General features: G+C 35.8%; 1 protein-coding gene across 2 annotated transcripts in view; it reads left to right on the top strand.

Moving 5' to 3' along the window:
- Nucleotides 1-18,188, top strand: part of NLGN4X (neuroligin 4 X-linked) — a 175,153-nt gene that overhangs the window by 27,416 nt on the left and 129,549 nt on the right. For both annotated transcript variants that reach the window (XM_048328601.1, XM_048328591.1), the window contains exon 2: nt 3,885-3,968. The gene's annotated coding sequence lies outside the window, so the exon portion shown is untranslated. The remainder of the gene's footprint in view (nt 1-3,884; nt 3,969-18,188) is intronic.

Genomic DNA, 18,188 nt, shown 5'->3' with positions numbered 1-18,188 from the left:
GCCAAGATTCATACAATCCTAATCTTTTGTTTTCTTGTAGTTTCTCTCTGAAGCCACCCACCTGTTTTGTAGGATATTTTAGTTATTTGTGGCTGAGGATACAGTCCCTCATCTCTGGCTTCAGAGTAGTGTCAGTCTTTTTTCCCTGCTTTCTCTGACTATTGCTGCCACAAGGGCATCCTTATGGGACAGGCAGAAATCAAAACTAGAGGTACAGAAAGGTTCAGAGGTTCAACTACTTAAAACAGAAATAGATGAGCAGAGAATCATGAGGAATGTGTATGGGAGAGAAAGAAGAAACACAGGATTCACGTCTCTTTCTGATCTGCTTGAAGACAAGGACTGTAACTCAGAATAAGTACATTGAGAGGGAGTGTGTGGATGAGAGGCTTCCTGTCTTCTGGTGTGCTGCTTTCGATTGAAGTTCCAAAATGGGTCTGCGAAATGGGAGGTTTCTTCTGGATGAATTTCCTTCCTTTAGGCAAAGAGAGAGTTACTGCCTATTCAGCAAAGGAGAAGTTACATTTCACTGCCTTTGCATTATTTGATAAATAATTATATTTGGTTCAAGTAAAGAAATTAAGATACCACCACTCATTTCTTAGATATCTCAAAATCAACATTACCTCAGCTGTTATATGTGCAGAGTGGGTTGTTCATTTTCTAATTTGAAGCCCACACCCTTTGACTCATGAAGATTAATAAGTCTTCTACATTTCAGGATGTCTTTTTCCCCCCCACTAAAATACAAAGGAAGCCTATGGTCAGATTTAGTTATTTTGCTTTCATATACTTTAATTAGGGGAAAAAATGATTTCATTTGCATATCTCTGATACTCCTCTAGCTGGTCTGTGTCTATTTCCTGCTGTGAGATCTACCTCTAACTAGCTTTCCTCTTCTGAATGGCGCCTTCCTCCCAAACTGTCCAGGCAATAAGGAGTTGGAATAGCAACATCTGCTTATTTGATATTCTGGCTTCTGGACTATTGGTACTGAGGGAATATCACAGAACTGCCTGCATGCATTTACCCATGCTCTTAGGCACATAGTGTGATTCTTGGGGTGTCCTGCACAGGACCAGGAGTTGGATTTGATGATCTTGATGAGTCCCTTCCAGCTCAGCATATTCTATGACCCATTGTTTCATTACTGATTTTCTGTTTATAGTTAAAAAGATTCAATAATTTACTTGCTGTGAAATACAATTGCTGTCACTACATATGAAATTTTTCAGTTTAACAGTGGGGAGAGCTTATTGTGAAAATTTTCAAAAGAAAGAACTTGGTATGAAAATGAATTGAAAGGGAAAAGTGTATAAACACTGTAAAGGTTACAGATTTAAAGATGTTAAGATTAAATTCAGAAGAGTGCATTTTCTTAGACTTCATGAACCTATCTACTCAAACAGAAGTTAATTACAATAGTCCAGTGATTGTGTTGAATAAATTTGAGCATCAAAGAATGAACAAATAGTATTAGCTTATATCTAGGTATTTCCAGGAGCTCTCAGGGGTTTTGGGGATGGCTGGAGAGAGTGGGTCATCATGTTCAAAACAAAATGGTATTTTTTATGAGACAGAGATTTTATTTCTCAAGTAGACTGAGATACCTGTACGCAATGACAGAATGTTGGTATTAATGGGTTCTTGTTGTATCACCTATAAAATCAGAGACAGTTGTGGTAATTCTGAGAAACTACTCAAGTAAGTAAGTTTAAATTGGGTAACATTAAAACTAGGGCCATTATAGCACCATCAGATTTAAGTTACAAATGCATCTGTGAGGTGGTGAGCAAACCTGTTAAAAAATTTCAGAAAAAATATGCTTAGAGGGACTGCCAGATTCCCATAATATTTTTATTAAAATTTTGTGGTTATGAGGAAATCAGTTGTCACAGATATGAAGACAAAATAGCTCTATAAAAAAGAAAAGCGTGTGTAGACAATGCCTATATTGTCTTAGGACTGAACTGCTATTCTTTTAATGTGTGCCCATGCTTCCCAATAGAAAGGAAGTACAGTATTTACTGTTGCTCTTTTGAAAGCAATTGACTATTGCAGAGATAAAGTCTAAACATGATCTGTAAATGGACATTGTGGTTTACTAAAATATATAAAGTTTAAATTATAACCTAGTCATCTACAATCAAATTCAGTCTGCCAAGGACAACTAGAAGACAGTGTAAGATAATATGAAGGTGAAAAGGATAAACACATAGGTACAGAGGTAAACTTGGAAAACCTAGTTCACAAATAGTACTTTCTTAATTCATATTTATCCTTTAAAGTTGGAGACTATTTTGGTATCAAGGAGAGACAGTAAATGCAGTCCCTGTGTTTACCAGTAAAGCTGAACTCTCTTCTCTTTTCTCTTCCTGTAGCAGTAATTAAGCTATAAAGGATGTTGAAATAAAGAAACACAGGTTTAAAATAACTGAGAAGTGAAGCTGTGTTAGCTTTAGCTTATTTTCACTGCCATTCACAGCCATTCCTTAAATCCTTCCTTATTTCTTATACCCTAGGTTTAATCACATACTGCTTTTGGAGAATTGGAATGACTGTCAAAGTCTATGTGAGCAGTGAAATCTCCAGTAAAAGTGCCACTGTCATGTGGATAAATTTAAGACATTACCATAGCTTGGAATAAAGATTGTCCTAAACTTCAACATCTGATTCCTCAATGGGCGTATATGAAAAGCCGCACTGTTGCCAGGCTTCCCCTGCAGCAAGTGTCCAGATGGACACTTTGACAGTTTAGCTAGGATGTTTCACACATTTCTTATTCATAAGGAATTCTGCTTTTCTTCATATTTCAGAATTTCTCCTTTTCAGATGTATATTCACATAGACATCCACTGGTACTTATTTCCAGCCTATAAAGATAATCACTGTGTTTACACAGAACTGAGGCCTGTGTTTGCAGCTGTTACAATGAATTGCACTTACAGGGAATGGTTTGGCTGTAGAGAGTCAAACCATTCATGAGGAAGTATTCACTGTGATTCAAATTGCAGAATCTACAATCTGTGTGCTGAGCAACTTAATTAAAATAAGAATAAATGATAAGAAAGAAGTGCCTTTAAGAGTGATGCAGAGAAAAGTAGAGTGCATATTTCCCATAAAATCTGCTGGCTTTGGAGGGAAGAGAAGTAATTAAGGTATTAAAGTCTTGAAAACTATTAAAATTACCTGAAATACCTTTCTTAACACTATTAAGGTTTGAGTTTTAAATCACAGTGTCTCAAGATACTCTTGACAGAACAGACTGTTGATAAATACCAGTATTTATCTAAATAGTCTATCTAAAATGGATAGCTTCTTCAGAAATAGTCTATCCATTAAAATGTCATTTGAAGTATAAACTATATTTTTGAATTACACATAGGAAACAATAAACAATAGTAAAATGGCTTAAAAATTTGATTATTTAAATTAAATTGAATATATTTTAATATATTTGACTATTCAAATTTTATATTTGGTTATGCATAATATATGTTTACAGAAATATTTAAAACCAAAGTGTTTGGTCATGCTTTCTTCTGTTTCTTGGATTTCAAATTATTTACTTGCCTTAGCAGCTTCTCAAAAATGTATACTTTTGTGGTATACAGGTTTAAAGACAATTCTGTCTTCGTAGCAGTGATCAATCTGCAAAGAAAAAAATATTGCTAGCAATTTTTATGACAGAAATGAATACACTATGCTTAATGTATTTATTGCGTGGTAATTAATATTGTGACTTCTCTCTTTTTGGAATCTTGAAAAACAGCATTACAGGTGATTTATTTATTTATTAAGTAACCTATTCACCATTTGTGACTCATAACCATGCATTTCTTTTCTTCATTTACTGAAGAACACTATATATTTTTTCCTAACAGGAAAAATTCCTGCTGTAACTAAAATGACATCATGCTGCCTCCTATGGGGGAATGCTGAAGCCTTCTCAAAAATACAACACAGTGGTAAGTACTAAAAGTATGTTCATAGCAATTCCTTTTTTCATAAAAATATGTAAAAGAAAGATGGCAAGTCTCTGTTGCTGTGTTTGAAATATCTTTGCAATATATTGTACTAGTTTGAAAACAATCCAGTGGGAGGCACCAAGTCAGAATAACAATTTAAAAGGGAAATTTTAAAAAAAAGGCAGAAAACACTGGTTCAAACTGACAGGGTCAAGATACAGCCTGCTAGTCAGGGTGGTGGTAGCAGTCCGATGAAATGGTGGCTGCAGTCCTCCTGAAGTGGTGATCCTGTAGAAGGGTCTGCTCTTCCTTGGAAGATCCAGTGGTGGCTGTGTAGCTCCTGTTCTCTGGGAATCCAGTGGAAAGGGTGTCTGTGGTGTTCGGAATCTCAGATTATATCCAGGATGGAATGCTTGGTTCCTCCCTCTGGGTGGAGCATGTCACAATGGGATGATGAGTCATTAAGCAAGGCGTTGATTGGGCTCATTAACAGAAGATAGTCCGGAGGGAGGAGGCAAGGAAACACTGCTCCACCTGGTTTCAACAGCTCATGAGGATTGTAATAGAATCCACTGCAACCCAGGACATATATACATCCAGTTGAAAGGTTTGTTTACCGTGTGTTCATTCAATGAGACAGGGAATACAGTTCATTGTAAGCGTTAGCGCTGTTTATGTGCTTACTTATGATAAGCATGAATTGTTATTATTTTTCCATTCTATAAGTATTGAATGATGCCAATCAGTTTGTAGTTAAAAGACATGAGATTAAACCTGGCTATTGTGACACTGCTACTTAATAAAGTTTGGGGGTTCCTGGCCACACTGTACCAGATAGAGCTGACAGTCTTCAGTTTTCATTACAAGGTTGGGTTCCAGAGTTCTTGTGGGGCTGTACTAAAAAAGAGGCTTGGTTGCTGTTTCCATATTGTTACCGTAAGTGTTGGGGTCTCCTCCCCCTGCCATGTAGCCCTGGGAGAGGGGCCCTGAGGGGAGACACGGGGTTTCCCTGGCCCTGCTCAGCCTCGTTCCCCTGCCCGGGCAAGGACCCTCGGGTCCTGTGACTGTAAGAGTTCCTCGGCAGAGCCCCGGCCATGCAGCTGGAGAAATAAACATCTCTGAAACATCTACCAAGAATCGGTCCATATATATTTCTTTTCCACGGGACTCCTGGTTTGATATATGCGTGTTACAGTAATCCCCGCTATAGCAATAAGGATCTATTTTTTCTTCTCAGTTTTTAGCAAAATATGAGAGAACATATTTTAATGTATAGCATGCACCCATGTAGTTATATGTATGTGTATATACATGTACACAGATATGTAAACATTCTTACATCAATAAGAAATACGTGCCAAGGGTTTTATTTAGAAATCTATGCATAGAATATATTCTATTTATAAAACACCTTAATCTAATTACCATTCTTCCATACTGTGCCTGACACATTGATTAGTGAGAAGGGAATGAGATATAAAAGAGACCAGAAAAGTTTCTCTGGTGCACATTCTTCCTTTTCACTTTATATTATCCATGAACTTCAAAGCAGATGTGACTTTTTCTGTAATCATTACACTAGCTGTAGTACAACAATGTTTCAATTTTCTGTTGACACTGGGACCTAAATTCAAGGAGAAGGAATAATAATATATCTGATGTGATGAGAAAGTTGTGAATAAGCAATAATTCAAAGTGTGACAGGCTAGTTATGAGAATAGAGGGTACCATTATGTGAAATGTAAAATTCAGACAAAGAAAATAACAGCTTTGAAAATTCCTGTGATTTGCATCACTGAACCATGTTTATTCCAATTTGTAGCAATTTACATGCAATTGAACAAAAAATACTTTATGAACAGCGGCCTGTTTAATAGTTTAGCATCCACACTGATTGTGATAATATGTGAACTCTTAAGGGTTATATAGTGAGTAATACAATATGCATGAATGACATACATAGAATTCACTTACTCTACTTCAGACAACTCATGACTTTTTTTTCAGGAATGAGAAAAGCAAGTGATATAAAGAATACAAGGCTCATATAAAGCTAAAGTCAGAGTTGAAATAATAACAATTCCTTTGGGATTAAAAAATTGTGGTACATTTACCTTGTCTGGCACTAGAATAAGCCACAGTCATGTTTCAAGAAGGGAAAGTCTCATCTCAAGATAATCACAGTCCACTGAGATAGACCACAAGACGCTGGGGAGAGGGTTCTGAAGGGGAAACTGAGGGATAGTGTGATTTTAGTTTCCTCTGTTTTCTCAGCATTTTGTTTGTTCTTCATAACGCACAGCAGGAAAGTCAGAGAGAAGGAGAAGAAAAGGAAGCAAACAACATTAAAACAAAAAAGTGAGATGGAGCCTATTGATGTCTGGCTTTTAACTCACACTGCAAGTTAGTGAACATCAGAAGCCAGCTGTGCCTTTTGAAAATTTCCTTGTTCATGTGAGGTGATAATTGGACTATACATTAAAAAAAGCAACCAAAGAAAAAGAGATTAGAAAATGGAGTTATAAATCAGGATAAAATTTATTTCTGCTTCTCTGTTTGCTAATTTTCTGAAGTAGCCACAAATATTTGTGTTCAACTGCCAGCCCTGAGGTACTCCAAAATATACAACAGAATTACAGAAATATTTGTTAATTTCCTTTTTTGTCTAGAAAAGGTTTATATTGAGAATATTTCAGGAGACAAATATAAATGGATCTGAAAGCCTTCATGAAAATGTATAATTCAAGCCAAACTAACCTTAAAGTTGTATCTTCAGAAGACAATAGGGATCCATTTATGAACAGAAGAACAAAAAAATTAAAAAAATAACTAGGGACAGTAACTTGGACAGATTTTGACTATGATTTTGGCTATATTATACTCTTTTAGTTAAGAGAAATACAGAAAGAAATCCCTAAATCTTGAACATTTTAACTGCTTACTTGCTATCTTTCTCATCCGTAATTCCAGATAAAATTCTTCAACATGATAAACCCATGATCTTTCTCAGGAACAGAAAACATCAGTTTATGTTTGGAGTACATGAAATGTATTTTCTGGAAATGCACAATATAGTAGCAAAGATTGAAGCAAACAAATGGCCCGTGCCTTGTCCTCAGATTTTGATCTTACATCAGAAGTGTAAAGCGAGTTTAAATGGTGGAATTTCATCCTAGAATCCCAGCCTGACAGCTGAATGTGCAGATGGAGCCCTGTGGTAGTCTGTGAAGTGCTGTGTCTTTTCTTTGATATAGCCACATACTGTCAGATTCTTGATCATGTTCTCAGATTCTGATCAAACCTTCTGTCTTGTATCATTTATGGTAACAAATGTGAAGGAAAAATAAAGCCTTTATATTAGAAGGCAGGAATAAATTGTTCCAGTTTTAGTCTTGGGAGTTTTAGGAAACAGATCAACTCTTTGTTCTCTGAGGAAAATCAGGGCACAATATATTCTCATTCTTAGAGCTTTCAGCTCTCCTTAGCTTACTTTTCAGCTCTTGGGATTCAGATAAGAATCTTTGCCTTCCTCTTGTCAGGATTTAAGGCTGTATGTGAAAGTGTACTCAGCTGAGCAGTCCAACTTCTGGTTAAGCAGCATCTTCAACTCCTCCAGTTTTCTTTTTAGGCTCTCACTGATTTTATACTCATAGGTGGAAAAAAATGCTCCCCACATTTTACCTGTCTTGGTGAAATATTTGCACAATTTTAGTATGGAAATCTATCAGTTATGTAGGCTCCTAAGACCTGTACTATGATACATAGGCCCTGCTGACATTATAGTGTTCATTCTTCCTACCAATTCTTAATTTTGAAACACAAGGAAGGAAGGAAGGAAAGAACCCAGTTTAAAATTCTTTCCTTTTATAAAGATAGAAGGTGTGTTTTCCAGACTGAAACATAACTGATAAGCAGTAGCAACTAATGAAGTTATCAACTGAACCCAGACTGATGGTCTGGTCATGTCAATTAATTGAGGCTGATGCTCAGCATTTCAGTAAGTTTCCAAATTGGAAACTGTATCTTCTTCAAGAAATTCCAGTAGTGTGAATTGAATTTAACACCTACTGTTTGGAAATTTAACCAGGCTTTAATTAGAGTTTGTCTAGATTTGGTTGTAGGATGTTCCAAAGCTCTCTATGCATCTACAAATTTGTTTCCAGGGAGAGTATTCTGAAATCATAAATCCAGTGTGTCTCAGTTGATCTAGAAAAAATAAATTAAGTTGCATCATCTGCTTTGCTGTGAGATGTTACTGGTAAGCCTAATCTTAGCAAATCCAGTACATCATTGATATTAGGGTGTGTTTTCCATTAAAGGTAGAGACCTACTGTGAATAGTGGAATCAAAATATTCAGATTCTCTAATGAATATAAATAATTCCTTGCTTCCATTTGAATTCAAAGCGATGTATCCATTAATTTTTTATTCCAATATTTAGTTATGTATTTTGGTATGACTGACCTAAAGTACCTAGAAGTAGGTAAACTCTGATGACCTCCACCAATATGTGAATATCTGAAGAACCCAAATGAGAATGGAATACATTTTCAAGTATTACTCAGATATGAAATAGCAAACACCAAAACTTTTCAGGTCATTAAATTTACTTTCAGGTGGCAATGTAATTAAGTAATTTTAAAACATCTACCTAAGTTCATTGGCTTTATTAAAAGCTTTGGGAAGATAGTTAAACAATTTTATAAAAGTATGAGTCATGATTGTCTTGAATCTTTAAGACTCATACACTGTTCTTATCTAAGTAATGCTTCCAGAAATATAATTGATTTTGTAGAAAATTAATTTGAACATAACATTACACAAAGTATTGTACAACAATAATAGAGAATGGCTAAAGTTGTGTAATTTCAACATTATACAGACTTCATGGATAATGGGAGTTCACTGAATCATAACATCATGAGTAATAAGTAAAAGTGAAATAAAAATAATCACACTCTTTTGCACAGACAGCTCATTTAAAGTTCAGTCATGTTCAATTCAAAGAAGTGGAGTGCAAATTTTACTATCTCAGTGTTTAAACTTGAAAATGTTTTATCACTGTGACTCATAATTTAAATCTACTGTACTGAATAACAGGTAGTGAGTGATGTTATATCTGTTATATCTGTTTCTACAGGGAACTCTTATCTCTTAAGAAAGTACATAATAACTCAGTGTTGGGTTTTTTTCTAAGAACAGTAAAGCTTTTGAGCACAAGTTTCCAGTGTAAATGAATTACAGGCAAGCAGTTGTCCTCTTCCTGTCAAGGTTCAGAACACACTGAATCTGCATTTTTAACCACAAGACCACAGTTTGTTTTGTTCGGACAACTCAGTAGCTGACAAGAAGGGACGACCATCTATATCTCTTAACAAATATCCCTTTACCTGCTGTACAGCAGTTATCTCCCTCAGTTTTCATATAAAAGGAATAGCTCTGTGTAATGGCAAAATCTTGTGTCCTTCTAGTATCCCCATGACTTAATTTGAGCTCTGCACCCTGAAGTTCAAGTTTCTTTTAGAAACAACTGACAGAAGATGATTTCTGGGATCATCAGCTCCAGCTTCTATAACAGAGGATGACCATATCATGCAATGCTTTTTATACAGGTTGTAATCTAGGTTTGGAAACCAAGGGGTACATTGATTACTGGTGGAAACCAGTAATGAATGATGTCTCTCAAAGGTCATACTGGGACAATGCTATTAAATATCTTCATCAGTAACATAGACAATGGGATTAAATGCACCTCAGCAAGTCTGTGGATGAGTGGTGCAACTGATTCACTTGAAGGAAGAAATGCCATCCAGGGGTACCCTCAACAGGCTGCAGAAATGTGTCCATGAAAACTTAATGAAGTTCAGCAAGACCAGTATAAGGTCCTGCACCTGTGTCATGGCACTTCCAGATCCATTATCAGTAGGGGCTGGATGGTGAATGGATTAAAAGTAGCCTTGCAAAGAAGGACTTGGAGGTACTGGTGGATGAGAAATTGTTAATGAGTCAGCAACATGTGCTTGCAGCCCTAAGCCAACTGTACTCCAGGTTGCATCAAAAGAAGTGGCCAACAGGTCGATGGAGGTGATTCTGCCCCTTTATTCTGCTCTGGTGAAACTCCACCTTGGAATGCTGTGTCCAGTTCTGGAGTCTTCAACACTAGAAAGATGTGGACATGTAAGAGCGGGTCCAAAGGATGGCCACAAAGATGATCAGAGGACTGGAACACCTTGCTTGTGAAGACAGACTGAGAAAGTTGGAGTTGCTCAGCCTGAAGAAGACTCTTATGAGGTCTTACTGCAGCCTTTCAGTATATAAAAAAGGGCTGACAAGAAATGTGGAGAGTTACTTTTTTTCAGGGCCTGTAGTGACAGGAAGCAAAGGGGAATGGCTTTAAACTGAAGTAGCATAGATTTAGAGGGGCTGTAAGGAAGAAATTCTTTATTTTAAGGGTGGCGAGACACAGGAACAGGTTGCCCAGAGAAATTGAGGATGTCCCATCCCTGGAAGTGCTCAAAGACAGATTGGGTGGTTTTTGAGCAACCTGGTCTAGTGGGTGGCATCCTTGCTTATGGCAGGGAGGTTGGAACTAGATAGTCTTAAAGGTCCCTTGCAACCAAAACCATTTTATAATTTTATCATATTTCTGTATAGTATCATACAGTGATTATCTATGCATGTTTATAAAACATGCAAGAGTATTAAGGTAAATAGCTGAGAGTATACATGACTGATCAATTTTAACACTCATATAGCACTAGATGTAGCGCTGTATGCACCTCAGCATCGGAACTGGAATGTGGAGATAAAGTAGAAAATCAGTAATGATGGAATCATATTCTGGGTTTTTTTTATGATTTTTAAAGCAATTATATCACACTAAAACCCCTGTGAGAAATGCCCTCAATGTAGCTATTTGCAGTTGATTTCATGGTTGTGTGCCCTAGCCGTAGTACAAGGTTGTTTGTCAAACAGCACATCAGAAGAATTGAGGTTTTTTATTTTTTCAGACAGATTTGGGTTTTATAAATAGGCTTTCAGTACAGTTTTAGGAAAAAAACTTCCAGCACCACTCCAGAGGGCCTGGATATCCCATACATTCTATGTCATATCCGCTAAAATACTGAATTACTTCCATTCTGTGCCAAATGCAAGTAATCCACCACAATTATGCTAATCACTGCCCTGAAAACAAATTGATACAGCTGTTGAGTGACTAGGGAAGATGATGGCATATTTCTTTCTTTTTTGAAAGAAAAAAATAAAATGCTTTTGCCAGCAGGAAGCCAAACTGCTTGTAGAAATTACTTAGAATTGAAAATCACTATTTGATTCTGAAGGTAAATATGTTTGTTTGTATATATGAATACAAAATACATTTAGCTTTAATTGCATGCCAATTTAGACTCAGATAGTTGGTATTGTACAGCATTTTTTTAGAGCATTATTTTGTTTTTATTTTCTGTTGATGTTGTGCAATATATATATATATATACACACACACACTGTGTTTTCTATTGGATCTTAAATACGGAAGCTGAAAGTATCTAAACCATTCTTTCTACCAGGTTTATTATCAACAACCCCCCCACATTTTCTTTCATATATACTGCTCTGCATTCCATTTTTCTTTTCCAAGAAAAAAGCCAAAGACAGGGAACACAACACAAATATGGTAATATTATTATCCACAACTTTAAAAAAAGCTCAGAATATCTGAGTGCAGGTGAAACAACTCAGGTTAAGTAAAATCAGATTCTGTCAGCTTTCATTATAGGCTCTGTTTCTTCTGAAAATGTATGAAGTAGTACTATTCTCTTTTTCACCTGGTTGCAGCTGTATTAATAGTGATGGAAATTCGCTCTTCTGCGCTCACAGCATGAGCGTGGATTTAAAGCTTACACAACAATTCACAGAATGTTAGAAAAACCAGCTTAAATTTTTATCTTTCAATATGACTTCAGGAAGTAACTGACAAAATTTGGTGCCTAGTTATAATCTTAAAAAGCTGCATTTTTTCTTGGTGTAAGAAATTAATAACCTGCAACCAAATATCTATTAAAATTGTGGTTTGTCTCTCCATGGTGGAAACAAAACTCTTCTATCTGGAACTAAATCACACATTTAATTCTAATGTAGTTTGCAGTCAGTGGAGTTAATTATACTGAAAAACTGTGTTGCTTCTATTGTTTGAGGCTTTTTGCTCTGCTTTAAAGGTACGTAGGTGATATTTCCTATTCTGTATCATATCATTGTGACTACTCTTAAGGGTAGGCATATGTCATGAATTTGATTCATTAAGATGAGACGCAAATCCTTGAAAACTAGCTCTGAATAATGAGCAATCTGGCTGGTACACTGAGACGCAGTCTATTCTTAATTAAACAATGTTACCAAAACAGGCTGCAGGTATCCCTCCTCGAGCAGAAGGGCTGGACCAGATGAACTCCAGAGGCCCATTCCAACTTCAAACAATATGTTCTCCTGTGATTTTCATTTAAGAGCAATTCAATTTTTCTTTCAGTGAATTTAAAATAACAGTATGACCCTTTCACTTTCATTATATGGAAGTATCAAAAGGGTGGAAAAAATAAATAATGATGCTGAGTCACTTGAAAAGTTAGGTGATGAATAATTAGAGACTTAGTGTTTCTGTTGTTAATAAATGTTTAAAGGAAGAAAGTTAAAAGAAATATACTTTATTTGACCAAATGAAACAGAAGTAAATATTTTAAAGACTACTGAAATAGTTTTTGTTTAATATTTTTTATACAGTATTAGTGAAATACGACTCATTGAGTGGAATGGTGTGAGTCTACAATACAAAGTCCAAACAATGGCAGGAGTAGAATCTGTTTTCATTAGAAGCCGTCAAAACTAAAATGTATAAACAGTGAGGTAATAAGCTATATAAAGGTACAAGAAATTCAGATCTGATATATTCAGCATAAAATGTATATTAATTTGAGAGCAGAATTCATTAAACATCTGAAAGACAAAGCTTTAGGCTAGTGCAGAAATTAAGCAATCTAAGTTTATTAATTAAGAAAGCAGGAGTTTCAATAGATGGGCTTGACAAAGAAAATGGATGTATTAGAATTTCATCAATGAAAATTGAAGCTGGGACAGAGCAATCACAGCAATTACACTAATAGGTCATTCTCTTGGCATCTTCATTGTCTTTTGGAATATGGATTATCAGTGCTTTGAAATATTAGTATAGTATTAGTACAACTTTGTCTGAGCTTGTTGCATTTTAAATATTACCACAGTATGTTATGAGGATAACTTAAAAAAAAGGTGTTAAAGAGTCATCAAAACTTGTGTTGACCTTTATTTAAAAACAAATTGAAAGTCATTTGATGCAAAGTTTTATTTCTGTGAAAAAATATCTCACGGGGAACTTAATTTCATTCCTTAGCTGAACAATTTTTCCCTATAGCTGTTTATGGTTTATCATTTGAAATCTCTATGCTGGAAATCATCAAAATCAGAATACAAAAAAACCCCAAAACACAGTTTCTTTTCTGTTTGAAACACAAAATATGTGATTGATATTGCCAGAATATGGGAACGACACTTACAGTTTGTATTATTGGCAGTGTAGCTCCCATGTCCAGAAATACAACCATCTTGATGTAAGACTTTAGGAAAGATAATTGTTGCAATTATGATGAAATTTAGGGCCAGAGAAATAATGAATCAGGATTCCTTGATGGTTATCTTCAATACCTATAGAAGACAATATTAAATTCCAAAAAAAGTAGTTAGAACCTTGCCAAGGTGATAGCTGTATCATCCTTTTGAGGGGCAGACTTCTAGGAGCAGCTGTCTAAACAAAGGCAAAAAGGAGATTTGATTTGCTTGTTCTGAGAATCAGTAAGAATACTGCTGAAAAAACATGTGTGCACTATCCCACTATTTAAAAATAAATAATTATATACAGCTACAAACAAGACCTTTAGATGATGGATTTTTTTCTCTCATGCCAAAGAAGGCATTATGGAAGGAATTATTTTGAAGAATAAAGTGTAAGTCAGATCACACAGGAATTACTGATATATCTCCAATATGAGGTAGAATAATCTTCTCTGTCAATGGGATTTAATTGTCTGCCCTGACCTCCATCTGTTCTATTAATTGACTGCATTAGTTTGTGGCAGATATTTTTGGTTGGTATTATGTTTTATTGGTGAGATTTCTTAAGATGATATAATAGAAGCACACAGGAAGCTGTAACTCCTGCCATGTGACAAGGTATATTTTTTCTCAATCCTGACCTAAATCCGTTGACCGAGGGCAGGAAAAAATCGATCAGTCCTTCCTAGTCAACCTGGCAGCTGCAAATTCTTTTCTGGGTTTTTTTCTGCAATATCATCCCATATGGATATGATACAAGAAGAAAAGGAAAAAAAAACCCAATCCAAAACCAAATAAATAAAGAAAACAAGAAACCCTTTACAAAATAAATGAAATAAATTCCTTCCACAAATTAAAAATCAATTTTACATTGATTGATTTGATGGGCATATTACTTTTCCTGTATACAAAAGAAGCTAAAAACAAATGACCAGGGAGAAGAAAAGAGTCACAGGAAAGAATTATGATTTGGAGAAAGGAATATGCTAGCAGTGTGCAGTCTACAAGAAAGATTTGAGAATTAGAAAAGAACTGAGAAGGCTATGTGCAAAAGAGGAAAAATATAGGTACTTTTATAAGACGACATTTTCAGGCAGGGAAAACCAAGAGTTAGACGGGTCTTGAAAAGGTACCAAGGCATAACGTTTTGTCATGGAATCATATTGTTAAAAAATATTTCTCCTCATTTTTTAAAATGCCCATATAGTTTTGCAGTCTTGTGAAAGCAGGTAGGTGTGCTAAATAGTATGATAATAATATTATTGTATGGGTCTTGTCAGAAAGTCATTCATAAATGGTACTCATTGCAACCAACAAATCATGGGAAACATGTTTTTTAAAAATAAATAACCCAAATGTTTCTAACATAATACTGTTTTTCCACAAACCTATCAGTTCTATGTTAGTAAAGGCTAGTATTAGGTGAAGATGGTACACCAGGGAAGATGCATTGCAGCAGTCTTTAAAATAACTTGAAGATGGCTATGGGAATAACAATATTAATGGCAATAATAATAAAAACAGCCCCAGAAAATAAAATTACTTGGACGTTAGGTGAGAAAATATCTGAATTTTAGTTTTAACTCTGCATACTGAATTTCCTACCAATGGATGCTACATCATCTTTGATAAACTATCAGCACGATTAATGATAGAACAGACAAAAACTGTTAAGAAATTCACAGCCGAATAAGATCTTCCTGATTTTAGTCATGAGGACTTTGTTCATGTTTGAAACAAAGAGTGAAGTTACTAATTTCTTAACTCTGTGCTTATAAAGTTAATTCTGTATATATTGGTAAGAGATGAAAGAAAGAATCATCTTGCTACAGCTCAGTTAGGACAGTTACCTGTCTAATCTAGGCTAATCACTTGGGCTTTTTAAACATAATCTTCAGGATGTTTTCATAGTGGTTGACTTCAACTCATATTTAATGTCAAATACCTATGTTACAGTACGAAGAATTGCTGCCTGAACTATATGCTTCTGGTATAGACAGAATATCTGACTTTCTCATATAGAGTTTGGGAGATGAACATGAGCTTTAGTATGTGTTTCCAAGGTAGAGAAGGTACCTTATTCATTGGGCTAGGCAAAGATGGAAATATTCCAATAATGGGAGTGGAAGGATGAGCAGGAGGAGAAACGACAACTTCTGTGGTTTTTGTTGGCTTCCATTTCTGACTCAGATACAGCTCTACACATTACAAAGCAAATACAATATGTTGCATTAGATTTCTGAAAACCCTTTGATACAAGAAAATATAATTAACTACATGTGAGATGGCTTTGAAGTTTCCCATGTAGTAGAATGATAGGGGTTGTTATGCAGATAATTTTGATTATTTTTTTTTTTTAACCTAAGAGAAAAGCATTTATTTATTATTCTGAGATTTCTCTTGGAATTGTTAAAAGACCATGAAAGATGATTGGATTTTTATCATTTGGGAGTGTGGGATCTGAAAGGTAGGACCTTTTTAACTGAACAGAAAACTACCTGAAAAAAATTTTATATCTTTTCCAAGCTTAGCTTTCCTGCTTTTTTTGGCATGTTGTGGCATGTTTTGGCAACCAATAGAAAATAATAGTGATTTAAAAAATCTACACAAAACTCAAGTAACTGGCATGAAGACATTTTTCAAGCTTGTGACTATATGGAATTATTCTTTGTAGCATATCCTCTTGCTAGTTTTTGTAACAATTTTAGAATTTGCATTTCCAAGGTGGTGAAATTTCAGAAGTCTGTTTCTTAGATTTCTACATGTTGCTGTTGGATTTTGCTTAATATTTTCCAGGCTTTCATTGTTGTTTTGGAAATAAATCTCACTTTTGTTGTTGTTGTTTTGTACATCTTTTCATATTACAGGTTTGTCAATATCTCTGATGTGAGATGACAGTCATATATCATTAATTTTCTGGGGGAACATAACCTCTATTTTTCCCCCTAATTTTCTATATTTAAGCAAAAACTGTACATTACATAAAAGTAGGCACAGTCAAACTTGGGGTTCAGGCATCCATCAGTGGTGAGGAAAGATATCTCTGGTTCTGCCCATGAGGTTATATCTCTTAGTAAATAAAATAATCCAGGTCCTGTTCTCTGCCTCTGAGGCCACGTAACACAGCAGAGCTTGCATGTCTATAGTGAAAATCTTTCATACTGAAAAGAAAAAAACCTATCTGTCTGTTGAGGAATACCTCTGGCCTATCCTACTCCCTGCTTATTCCTGTGCATTGGCTGGGAGGTATGAATACTGGGGCAGGACAATGTTGGAGTCCATGCTCTAGCCCTGTCTAGTTTACTGCTTAGGCCCTGAATGCTTACTGGGAAAAACAGCCTAAGATATGGATCCATAGTGGACTTCTGTATGGTAATATTATGCTTAACTTTTAGTGGTCCACTAAATGTGATATAATTCACATATAAAGTATGTGATATAATTCACAACTCCCAGTACTTATGTCAGCTAGAAAATCAAGAATTTCATCCTTCATTATTGAATTCAGCATAGACAGGACAGTAAGCAGAGGATATGCCACAGATTCTCTTCTAGGCAAACTTTTAAACTGTGTTTGCTGGGAAGAGGGGAAGGCAGCAGGCAGCACAGGAATGGTCTCACTAATGTTGTCTAAGGTCATAGAACAATAGAATCGTTTTGGTTGGAAAAGGCTTCTAAGATTCAGCACTGCCACACCCACCACTAAACCATGTCCCTAAGTACCACCTCCACCTGCCTTTCAAATGCCTCCAGGGATGGTGCTTCCATCACTTCTGTGGGCAGCCTGTTCCACTCCTTAGCAACCCTCCTGGTGAAAAAAATTTTTCCTAATATTTAACCTAAACCTCCCCCACTCCAACTTGAGGCCATTTCCACTTGTCCTATTGTTTGTTATTTGGAAGAAAAGACTGCCCCCCACCTTGCTAGAGCCTCCTTTCAGGTATTTGAAGAGACCAATAAGGACTACCCCTAAGTTTTCTTTTCTCCAGTGTAAATGACCCCAGGTCCCTCAGCCACTCTTTGTAAGATCTGTGCTCCAGCCCCTTCACCAGCTTTGATGATCTAGCAACACTGATCTAGAGTGATTCTGGTGATCCCATTTTTCACATTTTGTGGATACTTATCTTGCTGAGACATGTTCTCTCACCTCTTAAATATAAGTGGTCCAAGACAGAATTCATCAGGTGAAAGCCCACTAAGTTAGGAGGAGAGTCATAGAGGAACAGAAGCTGGAGGACACTCTTCCTTATGCTACTGAAGTTGTCCTCTTTCAAGCAAAGAAAGAAAACCTAAGGGAAAGATCTAATTGATAAAATTTGATGATGTAAAAGCATAGTAACGATAATCTCCAGTCACAATTTTTATTTTATGAAATAATTCTCCTACAAACTGCTTGAGGCTTGCTTGAAAGTGAGAATACCTGTCCAAGGAAGTTTGTACTTTATGGGAATGCAACATTAGAGTTTTCTCAAAGTCCAAGGGTGAGAATCTCAGAATCAAGCCTTGTGGTTCAGGATTGAGAATGCTTCACAGAGTCCTCACAGCTATTCCGGCCTTATGTGAAAGCTAATGTTTGTAACT

The sequence above is a fragment of the Corvus hawaiiensis genome, chromosome 2 (genome assembly GCF_020740725.1).
Source record: "Corvus hawaiiensis isolate bCorHaw1 chromosome 2, bCorHaw1.pri.cur, whole genome shotgun sequence".
In the NCBI taxonomy this organism is placed as follows: domain Eukaryota; kingdom Metazoa; phylum Chordata; class Aves; order Passeriformes; family Corvidae; genus Corvus; species Corvus hawaiiensis.
Note: the sequence above shows the minus strand (reverse complement) of the source record. Positions and strands in the feature narration are given on the sequence as shown.